This window comes from Canis lupus, chromosome 25 (genome assembly GCF_048164855.1).
Source record: "Canis lupus baileyi chromosome 25, mCanLup2.hap1, whole genome shotgun sequence".
NCBI classification, from domain to species: domain Eukaryota; kingdom Metazoa; phylum Chordata; class Mammalia; order Carnivora; family Canidae; genus Canis; species Canis lupus.
Window position 1 is genome coordinate 45,326,017 of NC_132862.1, and position 20,251 is coordinate 45,346,267.

General features: G+C 45.7%; 1 long non-coding RNA gene across 5 annotated transcripts; it reads left to right on the forward strand.

Annotated features, from left to right (window-relative positions):
• Positions 1 to 915: 915 nt before the first annotated feature.
• LOC140617723 (uncharacterized) lies at positions 916 to 19,321 on the forward strand. 5 transcript variants are annotated; one of them, XR_012017909.1, is made up of 6 exons: positions 916 to 1,048; positions 1,288 to 1,414; positions 5,723 to 5,869; positions 6,349 to 6,469; positions 18,176 to 18,267; positions 18,832 to 19,321. It is a non-coding gene; the product is annotated as an uncharacterized lncRNA (long non-coding RNA). The 5 variants fall into 5 exon arrangements; XR_012017910.1 differs by having other exon boundaries at positions 18,865 to 19,320; XR_012017912.1 differs by lacking the exon at positions 6,349 to 6,469 and having other exon boundaries at positions 18,832 to 19,319.
• The last annotated feature ends 930 nt before the right edge of the window (positions 19,322 to 20,251 follow it).

Here is a 20,251-nt window from a genome sequence, read left to right on the forward strand (position 1 = left end):
GGCAGGGGCTGCTGCTGGTGGGGGAGCGGGAGGAAGGGTGACACTCACCCTCCTTGGCAACGCCCCAAGTTTGTTCCCTGGCTCCCTGGAGCCTGGCAAGGCCACGTGGCTGATGGATATAGTCACCTGTGTCCCTCCCTCCCCTCTGGGTCTGCCCCCTGCACCACCTCTAAGCACCAGGCTTGCAGCAGAGCACCTGGAGTCTTGGGTGTGGGTTCTGGCGCTTGTCTCACCCAACAGTTCAATGCCAGTCCAATCACACATACCACAGGGGCTGTGGGATCAAGCGGTCACCAGCTGACCTACCTAGGAAATGCAGGGATATGTTCCAGCACCTTCCTGGCAACCCCACCTACTTAACAGGGAGTTTCATTTTTTTTTTTTTTTTTAAAGATTTTATTTATTTATTCATGAGAGACACACAGAGAGAGAGAGGCAGAGGCACAGGCAGAGGGAGAAGCAGGCTCCATGTAGGGAGCCTGATGTGGGACTCAATCCCAGGGCCCCAGGATAACACCCTGGGCCAAAGGCAGGCACCAAACCGCTGAGCCATCCAGGGATTCCCCTTAACAGGGAGTTTCAAATGCCAGGTTGGAGCTAGAGGGAACCACAGTGAAGTGATTCTCAAAATACCGGTGTTAAGGACATGGCAGTAAACAAATAGGATGAGGCAGGCCCCTCCTCCAGTGTACTTGCAGTCTGGTGGAGGGGTAAACCTTAAAGTTCACGAACCCCAATGTAGATAGCACAAGCCGGTGGGGGTGGGGGGTGTTAAGGGAAGGCATCTCTGAGAAGTGACAATGAGGTGAGCAGACGTCGGGTCTACCTGGCTCGACCTGCAGCTAGCTATGGAGCTGAAGTTCTAAAACAATAGGAGGCAGCATGTTCCAGAACCCAGGCCAGCTCTAAGTCAGAGTTCCAATTCTGGGCCATAAAATGATTCATCGTGTGGCTAGACCAGCAGCCCTTGGTTCCCTGTGGACGATGCTATTGGCCTATCTCCCAAGGATAACAGATGTGCTCCTTAAAAGTGTTGTGAGATCCCCAGGCAAGACCCAAAATAGTGTTATTATCAGTTGCAACATGTAATTTCTAGTTTCTACCCACTGCACAAAAAGATGGGCCTTCTCAGAGCTATGCTCCATCCATTCCCAGCTGAGGCAGGGTACTCCACTTGAGATTAATCTCAATTCCCACAGACAGTTCCAGATACCTTCATTCTCTCCCTTCTTATGGACGATCTCTCAAATGTAGGGAGACTCCTGTGTCTACTGTCTCTCCTTCCAGGTCATCTTTACCACAACTTTCCACGCCTTCTTTCTTTCCAAGTAAACAATAAAAGTATCTGGAGTCAGTCAAGAGGCCTACTGTCCCACTTGGACGTACGTGCATGTCAGCGGGAATCATACTCTTGGTTTGTGATTTATCTTTCAATACATGCCCTTATCTCTTGTTGCTAGCTGCTGCCCAGTATGACTTAGTCTGGGTGTACGACTTGTTCCTTATTTATTTACTTTTATGTACGCCAATGTTTATTGCTATGTTATTGATGATAGCCAAGATATGGAAACAACCTGAGTGCCCGTCAATGGATCAATCGATAAATACTGTATCATATCCACCTCTATTGTTTTGTTGTTGTTATTGTTAAAGATTTTATTAATTCATGAGAGACACAGAGAGAGAGAGGCAGAGACACAGGCAGAGGGAGAAGCAGGCCCCATGCAGGGAGCCCGATGCAGGACTCGATCCCAGGTCTCCAGGATCAGGCCCTGGGCGGAGGGCAGGCGCTAAACCGCTGAGCCACCGGGGCTGCCCCTTATTGTTCCTTTAGTTAAGTGCTATCTTTGGAATCAGGGCCCATTTGCTTCAGGGCCAGGCAGCCTCACACTAAAAAGACCTTGGCCTGTTTGCCCAGCCGAGCTGCTCCGGTCCTCAGTTCTCATCGTTAGTGTCCTAACCCCGGTATAAGGTGGTGACCAGTCATTGCCCTCATTTGGTCTCTGATGGACCAGGCTCAGCATTTCCAGCTTTTGTGTCTCATTCCCATTGCAGGAGTAAAGTGGGCCCCTCCCCGCAGTCCTTCTCATTTCCCCAGAGCCCTTTGGACTTGAGTCATCCCTTCCCGCAACCCCTCTAGTCTCTTCTCCCCTGCTCCTGGCGGGCAGCTCACTGTGACTATCTGCCTCTATTGAAGCTTTTCTCCGCCTGTCTTGATCTCATTTGTCCATTTACACTTCTTCCCTGTCTGCTCGGAACCCTGAATTCCGAGGGACTGTCCAGTGCCCCCTCCAACCTGAACCCCTCTGCTGCCCTTCTTTTCTCCCACCTGGGGCGGGGGGCGACTTCTGTTTCCCACCCTACCCCCCTACCCCCCCACCCGGGTGGCTTCTTATGCCTCAGCCCCTGCTCCCAGCATCTCTCTCCCTAACGCCGTTTCTGGTCACCAGGTTGGTGTAGCACAAAATGAAGGAAAAGCTTAGCAATTATTTAATGAGTCCACACAATGCAGACAGCCAATTAAAATATCCTTGACACAACGAATCCCCCCAGTGTAAGGCTGAACTCCAGCAAGGTCTGCCCTTCACTGGATCTGTCACACCGTCAAGATGATTGGGGTGACAATAACTAATGTTTATCTCACTAGCAAGTGGGAATTTCAGAACCCCTCTGGCTGCCATCAACCCAAATAAAGGATATTTAAATACACCCACGAACAAAAACAATACCAGAATACACAAAAAACCACTTTCTTAGAGTTGATGTGTAACTGTGCACTGAAATCCAGCCTCAAAATAGGAATTTCTGTGAAAGTGCTATTTGTATAGTGACTTAAATCCCAGCATTTTGTCCAAAGATGTATCGTTTTGCAAAAACACACAGCAGAACTGAGTGTAGCAGCTTTTGTAACTTCAAAGACCTTGACATTCCTCCCTCTTGCCTCCTTACAGAAGTACAAATCACAGAAGTCCTGATCAGTTAGCATTGTTCAGGTGCTTGGGGCTGGTTCAAGGATAGAAGTCACTCGCCTCATCTCAACACATTTTGATTTCTTTAAGTTATTTATTTATTTATTCACGAGAGACACAGAGAGAGGGAGGCAGAGACACAGGCAGAGAGAGAGAAGCAGGCTCCTCGCAGGGAGCCTGACGTGGGACTCGATCCCGGATCTCCAGGATCAGGCCCTGGGCTGAAGGCGGCAATAAACCACTGAGCCACCCGGGCATCCCTTCTTATGTTTTTTATTTAAGTAATCTCTACACCTAGCGTGGGTCTTGAATTCACACCCCGAGAGTCTCATGCTCTACCAACTGAGCTGGCCAGCCACCCCTCAAAACATTTATTTTCTATTTGAAAATAGCAATTAGAGAATATTTAATATTCTCCTTCAATAGTTTTAGGAAACACTTAAGTGATTTCAGTTGTTTTCCTGAACTGACAATAAGAGCTCTTATTTTATTTTGTTTTATTTTTTTATAATAAATTTATTTTTTATTGGTGTTCAATTTGCCAACATACAGAATAACAGCCAGTGCTCATCCTTTATTTTGTTTTAGAAAATAAATCAATAACCAGAGATTTTTATCAATTTAAAAAGATTTGATTACTAATATTGAATTGGTTTTAAAATATCTTTTGGGGATCCCTGGGTGGCGCAGTGGTTTAGCGCCTGCCTTTGGCCCAGGGCGCGATCCTGGAGACCTGAGATCGAGTCCCACGTCGGGCTCCCGGTGCATGGAGCCTGCTTCTCCCTCTGCCTATGTCTCTGCCTCTCTCTCTCTCTATGTGTGTGACTATCATAAATAAATAAAAATTTAAAATAAATAAATAAATAAATAAATAAAATACCTTTGGGGGATCCCTGGGTGGTGCAGCGGTCTGGCGCCTGCCTTTGGCCCAGGGTGTGATCCTGGAGACCCGGGATCGAATCCCATGTCGGGCTCCCGGTGCATGGAGCCTTCTTCTCCCTCTGCCTGTGTCTTTGCCTCTCTCTCTCTCTCTCTCTGTGTGACTATCATAAATTAAAAAATAAATAAATAAATAAATAAATAAATAAATAAATAAATAGGTAAAATAAAATAAAATAAAATATCTTTTGGGAAAATATGAATTTAAAACATGGGGCATGCCTTTTGAATAAGTAAAACAAAAATAGATTTGAAGGTTTTTTTTTAAAGACTTTATTTTGAGAGAGAGAGAGAGCATGCATGAGTAAGGGGAGGGGGAGAGGTAGAGGGAACAGCAGACTCCCCGTTGAGCAGGGAGCCCGATTCCAGGCTTGGTGGGGCTGGATCCCAGGACCCTTGGGATCATGAGCTGAGCCAAGGCAGACGTTCAACTGACTGAGCTACCTGGGTGCCCCAATCTGATGCGTTTCTGAAGAACATTCTCTAAAATGGCATCCTCTTCCCATCTTTATCCCTCTGAGCTATAGGATACTCTGAGCTATGGGATTGAGAATGGGATTTAGTGAAAACATCCCTAAAGCAAAGAAAATATTCTCTGCCTCCCACCTTCCTTAGCCTATCCATTGAGGTGCCTTTCTTTTTTTTTTTTTTTTAAGATTTTATTTATTTGAGGGGGGAAGGGCAGAGAGAGAAAGGGAGAAGCAGACTTCTTGTTCTATCCCAGGACCTAGAGATCGTGACCTGAGCCAAAGGTAGATGCTCGACTGCCTGAGCCACCCAGGCACCCTGAGGTGCCCTTCTAAATGTGAGCTGAAGTCTCCTGGATTTGGAGATCTAAGGATTGGTCTCAGGCCCTAGTTCAATGACTTACTAGCTGTGTGTCTTTGGGCAAGGGACTATTCCTCTGAGCCTTGGTTTTCTCACCTGTGTAATGGGGAACATAAGCACTACCTCCCAGGGTTGTGGCGAGACATAACTGAGACACCATATTTGTAAAAATTGCTTTAAAATAAAACACAGGAGCTCTACTGGGGTGCCTGGCTGGCCTACCTGGAAGAACATGTGACTCTTGATCTCAGGGTTGTGAGTTCAAGCCCCACACTGAGTGTAGAGATTACTTAAAAAGAAAAGAAGCATGCACTGAGGGATAAAATCAGAGGCACCTGGGTGGCTCAGTTGGTTGAGCAACTGACTCTTGGTTTCAGCTCTGGTCATGGTCTCAAGGTCACAATCTTGGTTTTGTGGGGTCAAGCCCTGCCTTAGGCTCCATGCTCAGTGGGGAATCTGCTTAAGGTTCTCTCTCTCCCTCTCTCTCCCTCTACCTCTCCCCCCACTCATGTGTGTGCACACGTTCTCTCTCGCTCTCAAATAAATAAGTGAATTTTTAAAAATATTTTATTTATTTATTTATTCATGAGACACAGACACACACAGAGGCAGAGACACAGGCAGAGGGAGAAGCAGACTCCATGCAGGGAGCCTGACGGGGGACTCGATCCCGGGTCTCCAGGATCATGCCCTGGGTGGAAGGTGGCACTAAACCGCTGGGCCACTGGGGCTGCCCAATAAATGAATCTTTTAAAAAAAGATTTTATTGGGGCTCCTGGGTGGCCCAGCAGTTGGATGTCTGCCTTAGCTCAGGTCATGATCCCAGGTCCCCAAATTGAGTCCCACGTTCGGCTCCCCATAGGGAACCTATTTCTCCCTCTGCCTGTATCTCTGCCTTTCTCTTGAATAAATAAATAAATAAATAAATAAATAAATAAATAAATAAATAAATAATCTTTTAAAAATTTTGTTTATTTATTTGACAGAGGAAGAGCACAGCTGGGCAAGTGGCAAGCAGAGGGAGAAGGAGAAGCAGGTTCCCCGCTGAGCAGAGAGCCCTATGTGGGTCTCAACTCCAGGACCCCGGAAATATGACCCAAGCCAAGGCAGATGTCCAAATGACAACCACCCAGGTACCCAGTAAAATGAATCTTTAAAAAATAAAACACAGAAAGTGTCTGATGGGTTCTAATGTGGATAAAATTTCAACTACCCTTTCTTTGTTGAATTGTGTGAGAAATACTCACAGATATGGGGAAGATCAAGTTTAAATATACATGAATTATGAAATAAATTAAGAACTATATTAAAAAGCACTGGATTTTCTGTTAAGGGAAAGTTTCAGTAAACTTTCAAAAAATGCTGTCTTCATATTTCTCACTCGTGAAGAACAAAGTCTAGAGTTTATCTGGTCTCACACATCTTCAGGACAAGGAAAGAAACCCAAAGTTAGAAGACCAACCAGGGACCATCCATACAGAAGTCCCCTTTGTGAGCATCACCCAGAGGAGCAAAGATTTCCCTTCAGACACCCTGGGCTTGAGGACAGATACCTTTTTCCCTTTTGTTTCTGTCCAAGGTTCTTCCTCAATGGTTCTTCTTTTCCTCTAAGGTGAAAAATGTCTCTGGCACAATCTGTACACCCTGAAGAGGCAGTGCCATGTGATGGACAGAATAAAATCATCGACCAGTTAGGAGTAGGAGAGCTTAGATGAGTCTCAAGGCCTCCAAATGTAAGCCTCAGCTTCCTAAACTATAAAGTGATGATAATAATACCAACCTTGAGGGAAATGTATGATTAGATAAAAATGTGTAATTGAAAACAGCTTATTAAAAAAAAAGAAAACAGCTTATAAATTATAATCTATAATGTAAGCCATTATTATCATGACAGATAATTTTTTAAGATTTTTTATTTATTTATTTTTTTAATTATTATTATTATTTTTATTGGTGTTCAATTTACCAACATACAGAATAACCCCCAGTGCCCGTCACCCAATCACTCCCACCCCCCGCCCTCCTCCCCTTCTACCACCCCTAGTTCGTTTCCCAGAGTTAGGAGTCTTTATGTTCTGTCTCCCTTTCTGATATTTCCCACACATTTCTTCTCCCTTCCCTTATATTCCCTTTCACTATTATTTATATTCCCCACATGAATGAGAACATATAATGTTTGTCCTTCTCCGACTGACTTACTTCACTCAGCAGATTTTTTATTTTTTAAGATATTTTACCCATTTATTTGAGAGAAAGACAGCAAGAGTGGGGGGATAGGAAGAGGAAGAAAGAGAAGCAGACTCCCCACTGAGCAGGGATACACCCCTGCCCCAATGCAGGGCTTGATTCCAGGACCCTGGGATCATGACTTCAGCTGAAAACAGACACTTGACTGACTAAACCACCCAGGTGCTACAAGATTTTTTTTTTTTTTAAAGTAATTTCTATACCCAAGGTGAGGCTTGAACTCACAACCAGGAGATCTAGAGTCACAGGCTCTACTCACTGAGACAACCAGTTACCCCAGAAACCAGTTACTTTAAATGCTTCTTTCTCCTTTGTGGGTTCTGCTAGAGAAGTTTTCCCTTTTCTTTCTTTCTTTTTTTTCTTTAAAGGTTTTATTTACTTATTTTAGAGATAGTGTGAGCATGAGTGGGGAGAGGGGCGAAGGGAAAGAGAGAGAATATCTCAAGCAGACTCCCCAGTAAGCATAGGCCATCTCAGGGCTTGATCCCAGGACCCTGAGATTAGGACTTGAGCCAAAATCAAGAGTCAGAGGCTTAACCAACTGCACCACCCAGGTGCCCCACTCTTTTTCTTCTTCCTGCATCTCCTGGGTCTCCCTTTTGCCTTCTCCTTCCCCTCCCTTTCCTCTGTCATTGCCCATCCTCCCTGTGCCTACATTTCAGCTTTGATCATAGCTCCAAGGAAACCTTCAAGCAAGAGTGACACTAGCATTTCTAAACCCTGTTTACCATTGCATGACTTTTTTCTTCTGTACACACAGTGGTTACAATCCAGAATTATTCTAATTCTGGGGAAAGGATGGGAAGGCAGCTCTTCCTCCAGCAGTCTTTGCATGGTTCTGAAAAGAGGCACATTGTTTGGAAAAAGGCAAACTGCTCACTTTTCCCCAAATAGCACTTGTTCAGGAAATACACACTCACAAATGTTTACCAATATAATGCGCACTTGTGGTGAATATTATCAAAATCTATTAGCCAGAGAAGCCAGGATCTTGCCATTGGAGAGGGGATGGAGAAGGAAGGAGAAGAGTACATGCATGATGACAGTGCAAATGGAGAGAAAAGAGATTAAGATGATGGAAAGGAGGGGGTGCCTGGCTCGCTCAGTCGGTGTCACGTGCACCTCTTGATCTTGGGGTCATGAGTTGGAGCTGCGGAGGCCGAGAAAAATTAAGGCCGTCCCACCTAAAGTTTAGCATTAGCACAAGTACAGCCATCTTAGGCCCCTGTGAATAAGAGCTGAACTTATGGGAAAAACTGCAGAATGTCCTCAATGTCCTTGGCAGGTAATCCCAGATCAGAAAGACAACAGAGCTCAGAATTGCCCTCGGCAGAGAATCCCATATCAGAAAGACAACAGAGCCCACGCCCATGGTAGAAAATCCCCTAGACCAGCCTATAAAAAACCCAGCTGTAACCCACTTCGGGGTCCAAGTCCCTGCTCCCAAGTCGGGTATACTTGGACCCAAGCTCGAGCTTGTAAATAAACCCTCATGTGTTTGCATCGGTGTCGGCTCCTTGGTGGTTTCTCGGATTCGCAATCTTGGGCACAACAGAGCCCCATGTTGAGTGTAGAGATTACCCAAAAATAAAATTTTCTTTTAAAAAATGTTTTATTTATTTATTTGAGAGAGAGAGAACACTGCATGAGCAGTGGGGAGGAGCAGAGGGAGAAGCAGACTCCCTGCTCAGCCGAGAGACTGATATGGGCTCTGAGATCATGATCTGAGCAGAAGGTAGTTGCTTAACCAGGTGAGCCCCCTCACCCAGGCACCCCAAAAATAAGATCTTAAAAAAGAAAAAGGTGACAGGAAGGAGAACACAGGGAGCAGGAGAAGGATAAAAGCAAAAAACTTTCTTCAAAGGAATCTTCTTAAAAAAAAATTGGGGGACGCCTGGATGGCTCAGCAGTTAAGCATCTACCTTCGGCCCAGGGCAAGATCTTGGAGTTCAGGGATCAAGTCCCACATCCTGCTCCCTACAGGGAGCCTGCTTCTCCCTCTGCCTGTGTCTCTGCCTCTCTCTCTCTCTCTCTCTCTCTATCTCGTCTCTCATGAACGAATGAAGGAAGGAAGGAAGGAATGAATGAATGAATAAATAAATAAAACCTTTAAATGAGATATTCTTTTTTTAAATTTTTATTTATTTATGATAGTCACACAGAGAGAGAGAGAGAGGCAGAGACACAGGCAGAGGGAGAAGCAGGCTCCATGCACCGGGAGCCCGATGTGGGATTCGATCCCGGGTCTCCAGGATCGCGCCCTGGGCCAAAGGCAGGCGCCAAACCGCTGGGCCACCCAGGGATCCCAATAAAATCTTTAAAAAAAGACGTGGGTCGGGCTCCCTGCATGGAGCCTGCTTCTCCCTCTGCCTGTGTCTCTGCCTCTCTCTGTGTCTCTCATGAATAAATAAATAAAATATTTAAAAATAAATAAATAAATAAAAGACTTGGGGTCTCCAGGATCACGCCCTAGCTGAAGGTGGTGCTAAAGCTCTTAACATATTGATCATAGTTCTTTTAAATTCCTGATATGAGAGACGCCTGGGGGCTCAGTGGTTGAGCATCTGCCCTCAGCTCAGGGCGTGATTTTGGAATCCCAGGATCGAGTCCCACATCAGGCTCCCTGCAAGGGGCCTGCTTCTCCCTCTGCCTATGTCTCTGGCTCTCTTCCTGTGCCTTTCATGAATAAATAAAATCTTAAAAAAAAAAAAAAAAACACCCTAATCTGAGAATTCCAACATCCCTGCCATATCTGGTTCTGATGCTTGCTTTTCAAATTGTGTTTTTTGCTTTGGGGTACGTCTTGTAATTTTTTTCTTGATAGCCGGACAAATAGTGGGCAAAAGGAACTGCTGTAAATAGGCCTGTAGCCATGAGTTGGTGGGGCATGGAGGGAGAGGAAGCAACCTATAATCCTATGATTAGGTCAGACTTTCAATCAGCCTGTGCCTACACTGTGACCTTCACAAGATTCTCCTTGTGACGCCTATCCCCTTGTGAGTGGGATAGAACGGCTAGAGGAGGTTAAAGCTTTATTTCCTTTCTCCAGGTCAGTTAGACTCTAGTAACACCACAGCAGGTTAGGTTTAGATTAACTAGTTTCCCCTGATAGTGGTCCTCCTTAAGAAGAACAGAATGTTCTGGCTATTTCAAAATGGTTCCTTTCATCTCCACCCCTTCTGGAAGCCCAAGGGGATTTTCTTTCCTTACTATGGGAATCTGGAAGAGTTCTGGGAGGCAAGTCTCATAACATTGTCAGGGAACCCTCATTACTAGGTCCCCTGGAGTTTTTAACTCTCAGACTTGTCCACATGAGCCTCCAGCAATTCGTCAATTATACTTTAGGTTTTCTTACCCCAGCACTGGTTTCCAGTTTCTGCTTTGTGTCTCTGCTCTGGGAAGCCATGACTTCCTGTGTTTGTTTGTCTGTCTTTCCAATCTTGGGGGCAGCAGTTTGCCCTGTGTCCTCCTCTTTTACAGATCCAAGAAAATATGTTGATTTTTTTCAGTCTGTTTAGCTTTTCACTTATTGCTAGGATGAAGTGGCAACCCCCAAGCTCCTTTCATGTGGAATAAAAAAACCAAAGCCTTGCTCCATTTTCCAGTGAGGTAAGATAAATTCAGCTCTTAGCCTACAGTTCCTTCCTGTCTCTCTGTTGTTTCTGCTATGGTTTTGAGGTGTTTAGGATCTATAGCTCAGTTTGAGTGAAAGATGTAACTAGACATGTTAAATATCTTGTTATTGATATGTTTTATCATCCCTTGAGGTTTTGCTTCTTCTCTGCTCTCTCTCTCTCTTTTTTTTTTTTTTTTTAAGATTTTATTTATTCATGAGAGACACAGAGAGAGAGAGGCAGAAACACAGGCAGAGGGAGAAGCAGGTTCCCTGCAGGGAGCCTGATGTGGGACTTGATCCCAGGCCCCCGGGATCACACCCTGAGCCAAAGTCAGCTGCTCAACCACTGAGCCAGCCAGGTGCCCCTCTATCCCCTATCTGTTCAAAAGTGAACTAAAGAAAACAGTGCTAGAAGGAAGAAAAAAGCATGTGTAGCCTGAATCATGACACAAAAGGTAGATTCGTGTTTGTGCTTGTTTCCCCTCTGTACCCATCAATGCTGTTGACTGAAGACAACAGAACCAACTATAGATAACTCAAGAAGAGAAGGAATTAACTGAAAGGTGATCTCCAGGAAAATGGGCAAAACCCAAATCTATTCATACACGCATGAACCCTAGCCAAGACCCACTTCAGAAACAGTCTGGCTGATAACCCCAGAAAGTCTCTAGGGGACACTTGGCTCCATTTCTATGAATTATCAGTAACCATTTATTTATCTTTATGGCACTCCTCCCAGATTCAAAGAATTGGGCTAAAATAGATGATGTTCCCTATGGGAAGAGGGAATGCTGGTTCAGCCTTCCATGGTGGGAAGCAGGATCCTTTATTCCACTAGGACTCCTTCACTGGAAAGACTCATGGGTAGGATGGAGGTTTGGAAGTGGACAACCAAAGCATGACCTAAGTCCTATCCCAACCTAACCCAATATCCACATGTATTGGGTATGTATGTATGTAGCTCTCTTCCTACTTAATACTTCCTAAGAGGTGGAAGACATCCTCCTCCCTATCTATATTGTCTAGCAGCAATCCTACTTCCCTTGAAGGAAGGAAGGATCAATGACCCAGTCAACACTCCAACTCCCTCTTCTTCCTGTTTGTTTAATGACACAAAGAGACAAAAACATCAGGAAGCTCTATTAGCTTATATTTCAATATATCTCCTGTGGAAGCTTTCTTTCCATGGGTGCTAAAACCCCTAAACCAGCAAAGAACAGATACGTGGGGATAGGAAGCAAAAAAAAATTGTGAATGGGTCACTGGGTATAATTTTGCCCACTTTCGTTTCCTGGTTCTTAGCTCCATATATTTTGCATTTTTTAAAAAGTAATCTCTACAAGCAATGTGAGGCTTGAACCCATGACCCTGAGATCAAGAGTCACATTTTGTACCAACTGAGCCAGCCAGGTGCCTCAGCTCTGTGTATTTTGGCTGTAGAAGGGACCAATCCTTGTGCTGGTCATTGATTCAGAGCATAAGTTACATCCTGCAATATAACACACCAATCTCTGAAAGTGCTATATGTCTCTGGTAGTCCATGCACACCACTGTTTTATGACTTCTTGACAATGGAGTACATGGTAAGACTACTGAATCTTATGACAGCAGTGTATTACTTTCTTTTTTCTTTTTTTTTTTTTCCAGTGTATTACTTTTATCTTTCACTGTAAAACAATGTTTGTGGGACACCTTGGAGATGGCTAAGGCATTCATTATCTTCACAATTCTTTTTAAGATTTTAAGTAATCTCTACACTCAATGTGGGACTTGAACTTACAGCCCTGAGATCAAGAATTGCATGCTCTACCAACTGAGCCAGCCAGGCACCCCTAACTTCACAATTTTTGTGTCAGCAGAATCAAGGAAAGCAAACACAATCTAGGATAAGAGCTTATTCTGATAAGGACAAAATAGAGGCAACCATTTGATGACAGAAGGGGTCCAATGTAATAAAGTTGTCACCAGATAGCTGGCTGGTCTCCCCAATGACTAGCACCATAACGAAGTGTTGGTCTACTGCAAATTGAGCTCACAGCAGAGGTGGGGGGTCAGGTCTGCCTTGGTAAGAAGTTCATGTTATTGAGATCATCCATACATGATCTTCATTTTCCTGACACCATGACCTTTTGCTCCTGAGCCCAAAGTATAAGCCCTGGGGTAATGGAGAAGGAAGCTCCCTGACATTCACCTGGTGCCTGGTGGTCATCTTGCTCACCTGGTAAAGAGCCTTTTGGTAAGTGGGGCCTTTTGATAAGAATTCACATGGGACACAAACATACCATCAATAAACCTCCCTCCCCGGGGGATCCCTGGGTGGCTCAGCAGTTTGGCGCTTGCCTTAAAAAAAAAAGAAACCTCTCTCCCTGGATTATTGGGACAGATCAATGGTCCAATAAATGTGAAATGCAAGGCACATACTTTGAGCTCGATAAATGGCACTTTTTAACACCAAAGAACAGAATATGTACAGTGTATAAATTATTCCCTGAAACCATGTTGGAAAAATATAGTAGAGAAAATATGAAGTATACCATTTGTATCATGTAAAAACCAGCACTCAAAACAGGTTCCAGAACACAAAGAAACTGTGTTTCTTTTCTTTTTTTTTTTTAAGATCTTATTTATTTATTCATGAGAGACACGTATATATAGAGAGAGGCAGAGACACAGACAGAAGAGAAGCAGGCTCCATACAGGAAGCCCGACAGGGACTCAATCCCAAGACTCCAGGATCACGCCCCGGGCCACTGAGCCACCCAGGATTCCCCTGTTTCTTTTCTAGGAAAACTTCTACTAACTTTGACCCAATCCAATAGAAGTTACTTTAATCAGAAAAAAAAATAGTATTTTTCATTTTGGAAACGAAATCCTAATGTCAGGTTTAGGTGCTATGGTTCCTCGAAACTTTCTGAGTATATTATATTCGAGGCTATGTGTAAATTATAGTAAAGCTTATTCATGTGAATCAGAAAACCACAAGAGGGAAAATATTCACAGGTTTTGTTCAAAGGAAATGTTTTGTAAGTTAATAATTTATGTTTATATGACTCTTTTCTCCCTAATGATCTAAAATTGCTTGGTAGGCAACTGTGGTCACCACTTTACAAAATGGGCAATAAATTTCATTAATAATCTGATTGGTATTTATTGCACAGGACATTGTGTGGGTTGTGGGTTCAGGCCAGAAGAGAAGTTTCCTCTAGCTTCTGGACAGCTGTGGTCCAATGTGGGTAAAACATGCTGTGATGCTCGCAGTAGCACATGTCCAGAAAAATAAAATAAAATAAATAGCTCCCCAACACAGGGTATATGATGGGTGAGTACCCACAGTGTCCTCTTCCTTGGCTTTCGGGAAACAGCCTCATTTCCAGGGGGAGAGAGGACACCTCACAGTGTGTGTGTGGAGGGGAGGGCCGTGTGGGTGAAGGCAGAGCCCTGGACACAGCCTCTGTGGAGGGAGGCGGGGAGCAGGTCCGCCCAAAGGAGAGGCTCCCCGAGCTGCCAGGGCAGTAGCAGCAAATGAAGGGAATGAGGCAGGATGAAGGTCCTAAGGTCACACTATATGTCAAGGACAGAGCCAGTCAAGAAAACTAGAAGTCTGCGCTCCCAGGCTCCTAACATTACTGGGAGACACTGCTTCCTTGAGATCTCATAAATCATGGGATTTCCCAGGTAAATACACTCATTTCATTCCCCTCTTTGCTGCTATCACTAAACTGGTAGGTTTTCCCAGAGTGTCCTCACCGTATCACGGATGCTGGAGGTGGACACCTAACCGACGCTAACTACAACCAGATGAACCGTCGTCAGGTGGAAAGCCCCAGACAGTGTGCCGCGCTTGTCCGTGGCGCCGCAGACCTGCCCCGTCCCGTCCCAGCCCGTAGCCGTCCTCCTAACTGGAGGAAGGGTCCCCTCCTCACCTCTCGGCGGTCCCTTTCCCTGCCTGTGTGAGTGTGCGGCCACCGTGTGTACATGTGCGCGCCACCTTAGACGCCTTGAGCACTCAGGCTTGTTTGTTTTAATTTTTTTTAAAAAAGAGATCTTACTTATTTATTCATGATAGACATAGAGAGGCAGAGGGAGAAGCAGGCCCCATACAGGGAGCCCGGTGCGGGACTCCACCTGTGACCCCGGGGTCACGCCCTGCGCCGAAGGCAGGCGCTCAACTGCTGAGCCTCCTAGGCGGCCCAGGTTTGTAGGTTTTGACTCCCTCACGCCCATTATCACGGTACCAGCCACATAATTGGCCCCAAGAAACACTTGCCCACCATTGGGGAAAAATTTATGGGTAAAGATACCCTTTTCGTGCTATTCCTTTGTCCTCTACTCCTAGGTGACCTCCGGTGAAGTCCCCGGCTCTCTGTTAAGGTCCCCAGTACTTTCTGTTCAACCTGGAAAGAGCCAGGGAGTTGTCTCCCACACAAACCAGCCATGCAGTGCAGGTTTTCCCTCTAAGAGCTTGTGGTCTTTGAAGTGTGATCTGAGAGGCCAAGCGTTTCTCCCTCCCTTCACCGGTGCCCACGATGTAACCGCGAGAGATTCATTCACCTGCACTCACTACGTCACGTGCCCGACACCCTTTTTAGAGGCTTTTCCCTGAGCAGCAAAGAACACTGCTACAGGAAATCGAATGGCTCCTCCAGGAAGCTCTGAGACCTGAGACCCAAGAATCTGCCTCCATGCCTGCCCTGCTTCAGCATCAGCTGCTTTTAGCACTGTGGCTTTCAAACATTTTATTTTTTTAAAGATTTTATTTATTTATTTATTCATGAGAGACCCAGAGAGAGAGGCAGCGACACAGGCAGAGGGAGAAGCAGGCCCCATGCAGGGAGCCCGATGTGGGACTGGATCCCAGCATTCTGGGATCACGTTCTGGGCCAAAGGTCAGCCGCTGACCCACCCAGCTTTCAAGCATTTTAAATCTCAATTCACAATCAGAAATCCGCCTCCTATGCATCCCCCAAATACAAGCCCCCGCCCCCTCCCCGCCATCTCGCCTGGCCCCCAATCCCCAGCCTTACTCCTTTTTGCCAAAATACCTGCGTGTTCCACCACCCCCTCCCCATCCCACCTCATACAAAACCCCACCCCTGCCTGAGGCTTGATCCCATCCCAGGGAGGAACACCCCTTCCCTCCACTACCCTGGATGATCAGTGACTTAACCCTGCAAATCCTGCTCAGCTCATTCCAGGCTCTAAATCTCCCAGTGAGGTCCCAGGTGGGTGTCAGTCTGCGTCTGGGCTCCTCCCAGTCTTGCTGTCAGTGTGAGTCCGGGCACTCTCCCCTCATCCCCAGCAAGGCAACTGATGCATCAAGCATGTGCTCGCATGCGGCTTTAGGAGAAACCCTTGGTAGAGAGAGTGTAGCCAAAATGTCAGGAGGCAGCTCCCTCCTCAGAGCCAGCCCGGTCTTGTTATCATGCCAGGCAGTGTGTACTTCCTGTGCTTCCTCGCCCACACACCCCCTTGCCCTCTCCTTTTCAGACCATCTGGTAACAAGACACAGGCCCTGGGCTGGGCCACACATCCCAGATACACCTCCCTTAGCTGTACAAAAAAAAAAAGGCCCTGAAGACTATGGCTCTTGTATAAGACTATAATAAATTCTTTTTCTTAATTCTTATTTATTTATTTTTTAAATTCTTTTTTTTAAAGAGAACTTATGGGATCCCTGGGTGGCGCAGCGGTTTGGTGCCTGCCTGCCCAGGGCGCGATCCTGGAGACCCGGGATTGAATCCCACGTCGGGCTCCCAGTGCATGGAGCCTGCTTCTCCCTCTGCCTGTGTCTCTGCCTCATTCTCTCTCTCTCTCTGTGACTATCACAAATAAATAAAAATTTAAAAAAAAAAGTAACTATTTAAGCAAAAGTTATAACAATGTAGTGTGGAGTTTATTTCAGATAGAAGTAAAATATATGACAACAGGAATGCATGGGTGGCTCAGTGGTTGAGCGTCTGCCTTTGGTTCAGGGCATGATCCTGGGGTCCAGGGATCCAGTCACACATCTGGCTCCCTGCAGGGAGCCTGCTTCTCCCTTTCTCCCTCTGTCGTGTCTCTGCCTCTCTCTGTGTGTCTCTCATGAGTAAATAAATAAAATCTTTAATATATATGTATATATATATATATATGACAACAGGGATCGAGTTGTCATACAGGGATGTCAACAGGGATCGAGATGTCAACAGGGATGACAACAGGGATTGAGTCCCACATCTGGCTCCCTGCATGGAGCCTGCTTCTCCCTCTGTTGTGTCTCTGCCTCTCTCTCTCTCTCTGTGACTATCATAAATAAATAAAAAATAAAAATAAAAAAAATAAAGAGAACTTATTATTTTACTTTTCTTTGCTTGTTTTTATTGAAGTTCGATTTGCCAACATACAGTATAACACCCACTGTTCATCCCATCAAGTGCCCTCCTCAGTGCCCATCACCCATTACACCCCCCCTCCCCCCGCCACCGCCACCTCCTCTTCCACAGCCCTTTCTTCATTTCCCAGAGTTAGGAGTCTTTCAGGGTTTGTCTCCCTCTCTAATTTTTCCCACTGAGACAGCAATAAATTCTTAACCAAAAGCCCTCCTTTTCCTTGGCTGCTGTCTGCAAGAAGAAAAAGGGAAGGCTTATTTTCCAGCTACAAAAGATTTTTATAAGAGTCCAATGAAATAATAAAATTTAAAAATTATCCTCATTGGGATGCCTGGGTGGCTCAGCAGTTGGGCGCCTGCTTTTGGCTTGGGGCGTGATCCTGGAGTCCTGGGATCGAGTCCCACATCAGGCTCCCTGTATGGGGCCTGCTTCTGCCTCTGCTTGTGTCTCTGCCTCTCTCTGTGTGTGTCTCTCATGAATAAATAAATAAAATTTTTTTATAAATAAAAATTTTTAAAAATATGAATAAATAAATATTATCCTCATTAAAAAAATTTTTTAACAATGTTATTTATTTATTTATTTATTTATTCAAGAGATAGAGCAAGAGCAGGAGGTGGAGGGAGACAAAGGCAGAGGGAGAAGCAGACTCCCAGCTGAGCAGGGAGCCCTACATGGGGCTCAATCCCAGGATCCCAAAATCATGATCAGAGCCAAAGGTAGACACTTTGGCTGAACCACCCTGAAAAATTTTGTTTTAATTAAATAAACACTACCTCCAATGTGGGGCCTCAATTCATGACTCTGAGATCAAGAGTCACAGTTTGGGACACCTGAGAGAGAGAGAGGCAGAGACACAGGCAGAGGGAGAAGCAGGCTCCATGCAGGGAGCCCAATGTGGGACTCGATCCCGGGACCCCAGGATCACCACGTCCTGGGCTGAAGGCAGGTGCTCAACCTCTAAGCCACCCAGGTGTCCCCATATTTCCTTTCTGAGTGAAGTAAGAACATCCTCTTCCAGGGTTGGGAGGCAGAGATTCCCTTTGGAGGGAAAGAACTGTGGCTCTCAGGGGGAAGCCGCCCCTAGAAGCCCTCCTAGCCACCCACCTCTGACTCCTGTAGTCATTTGTCCTCACCTCTGTCATAGCACCTATCACACTGCATTGTAATCCTTTATTTAGTTGACAAATGATCATTTCTCTTACCAGACAATGAGCTTCCTCAGTACAGAAAGACTGCGTCATCTTGGCATCTCCTCCAGTGCCTGCAACCTAGCATGTGCTCAAGAAAGTCAATCAAGGTTAGGAATGAATGAATGTGTGCCGCTTGCTCTAGTTACAGCCACCATTTACCATTGCCTCCTCCCTAGATTAGGGCTGCAGTCTCCAGCAGGAGCTGCTGTCTGCTCTGGCCTCCCTCCTGGCTGTTTGCCACAAGAAGGAGAGACCAGAGTGGCCCTGTTCACACACAAATCCTGTTAAGCCCCTCCCCTTGCCCTCAACTCTTGGAATGTTCAGGATTGTTCTTGGAATGAATTCCAAACTCTTTAACTCACCCAACAAGCTTGATGTGATCTGGCCAGCTTTTCTTCAGATGTACTCCCCACCTGGACCTTAAGCTTGGATCCTAGTGAGCACCCTTAGTTCACCATTGTGTCCTGCTGGTTTGTTTGTTTCTTTGTTTGGCTCTGCTCCTTCACTTATGCTGGTAACACTCTTAAATTCTGCTCTCCCTGGATAATTCCTACAGTTCTAACTTACTGTCTTCCTATTGCCTTCACTAGCCACAGAAGGTTAGATACCTCTACTCAAGTTTTCACAGTGCTCTGGGCACCCCCTAACAAAGCACTTGCTCTGGATTACAGTTGCCTGCTGACTCATCTGTGACCTCTATTCAGGCACAACACACCTGCGAGGGCAGGGAACTCATCTGTCTGGTTCACTGTGGCAGCCCCAGAGCCTCGCACAACGCCTAGCACTCAGTGTACCAAGTGTGCGATGGGTAAATGGATTCTGGAAGAGGCAAAAGAAAGTCAAAGCCGCCAGCAGAAAAGGGGCTGAAGGAGGACAGCTAAATGGGAAGATGAAAGAGAAGAGGCTGTCATCTAGCATCTGTGAGCAAATGAAACAGGGCTCTATGAAAGGCAGTAGGTCTGGGGGAGAATTCTATGAGTTTGGTTTAGGCACGTTGAACTTTAGGTCCCTGTGGCATATCCAAGCAGAAATGACTAATAGGAAGTTGGAGAGCAGGGTCGGGAGAGGGGACAAGGTGAAATTGGAGCCTTAAGGGTCATATCAGCAGAGGATGAAGTTAGGATATGCAGAGGAGGGGTGGACTGTGCTCACAGAGGGTGAGGAGAGGGCGGGAGGGGCAGGATCACAGGGCTAGGGAAGAGTAATGGTTTGCAGGGCAGGGAGGTTGTGGCATCTTGATAGGAAAGCTGTGGTGGAGAGTAGAAACAAGCCCCTAAATGGGAGGGAAGGGTTGGGCATGGGGCACAGGTGGCAAGATGAGCTTTGGAAAAGAGTAAGGATATCCCTTCTTTCTCTGAGTGAGGCAGGAAAGAGAGGACACAGATATCACGCATGTTGCAGGGAGGATGGCCAAAAGGGCTCCTGCCAGACAACCCCGATCTCCTCTGTGAAATTGAAGATGATCTCAGATAAGAGTCTGAGAGTTTAGTTCTACCTCTACCAAGGACAGCCATGTGGCCTTGGGCTGTTCATGGAATCAGTCTCTCCAGGACTCAGAGTGATTTGGAAACAACCCCATCTATCTTGATAATTCAACAGCCTCATTTATGGAGACTTTTCGTTTCCATAAAAATCTTTATTTGCCACACAACACACATTTCAGCGAAGCCTCTAAACCTTGACGGGATTGTCTTTTGGTCGATGCAGAGAGAGTTCAAAGAGATAATAAAAAAGGGCCACAGGGGGATGAAAGCAAGGGGCACAGAGTCCGCCAGCCTCTAGCCTTGATACTCAGGGAAGGGTTTAACCCTCATACTAGCATTGAATGATCAAAAGATAAGTACTGATTGTATGAGTTTTTCATTCTCATTATCTGTCCAGCAAAGAACTCTACATATGGCATAAACACGGCTTTGAATAAATTTAATAATTTATTAATTTGTCCAACAAAAATTTATTGAGCACCTGCTCTGTGCAAGGCAAGGAGTCTACAGAGATTAATAAAAACCAAACCTGCATTATGAAGCCAAGCTTCAGTATTAGAGTGCTGGGCTGTTGAGCGGAAATAGAATGTGAACCACATACGCAGTT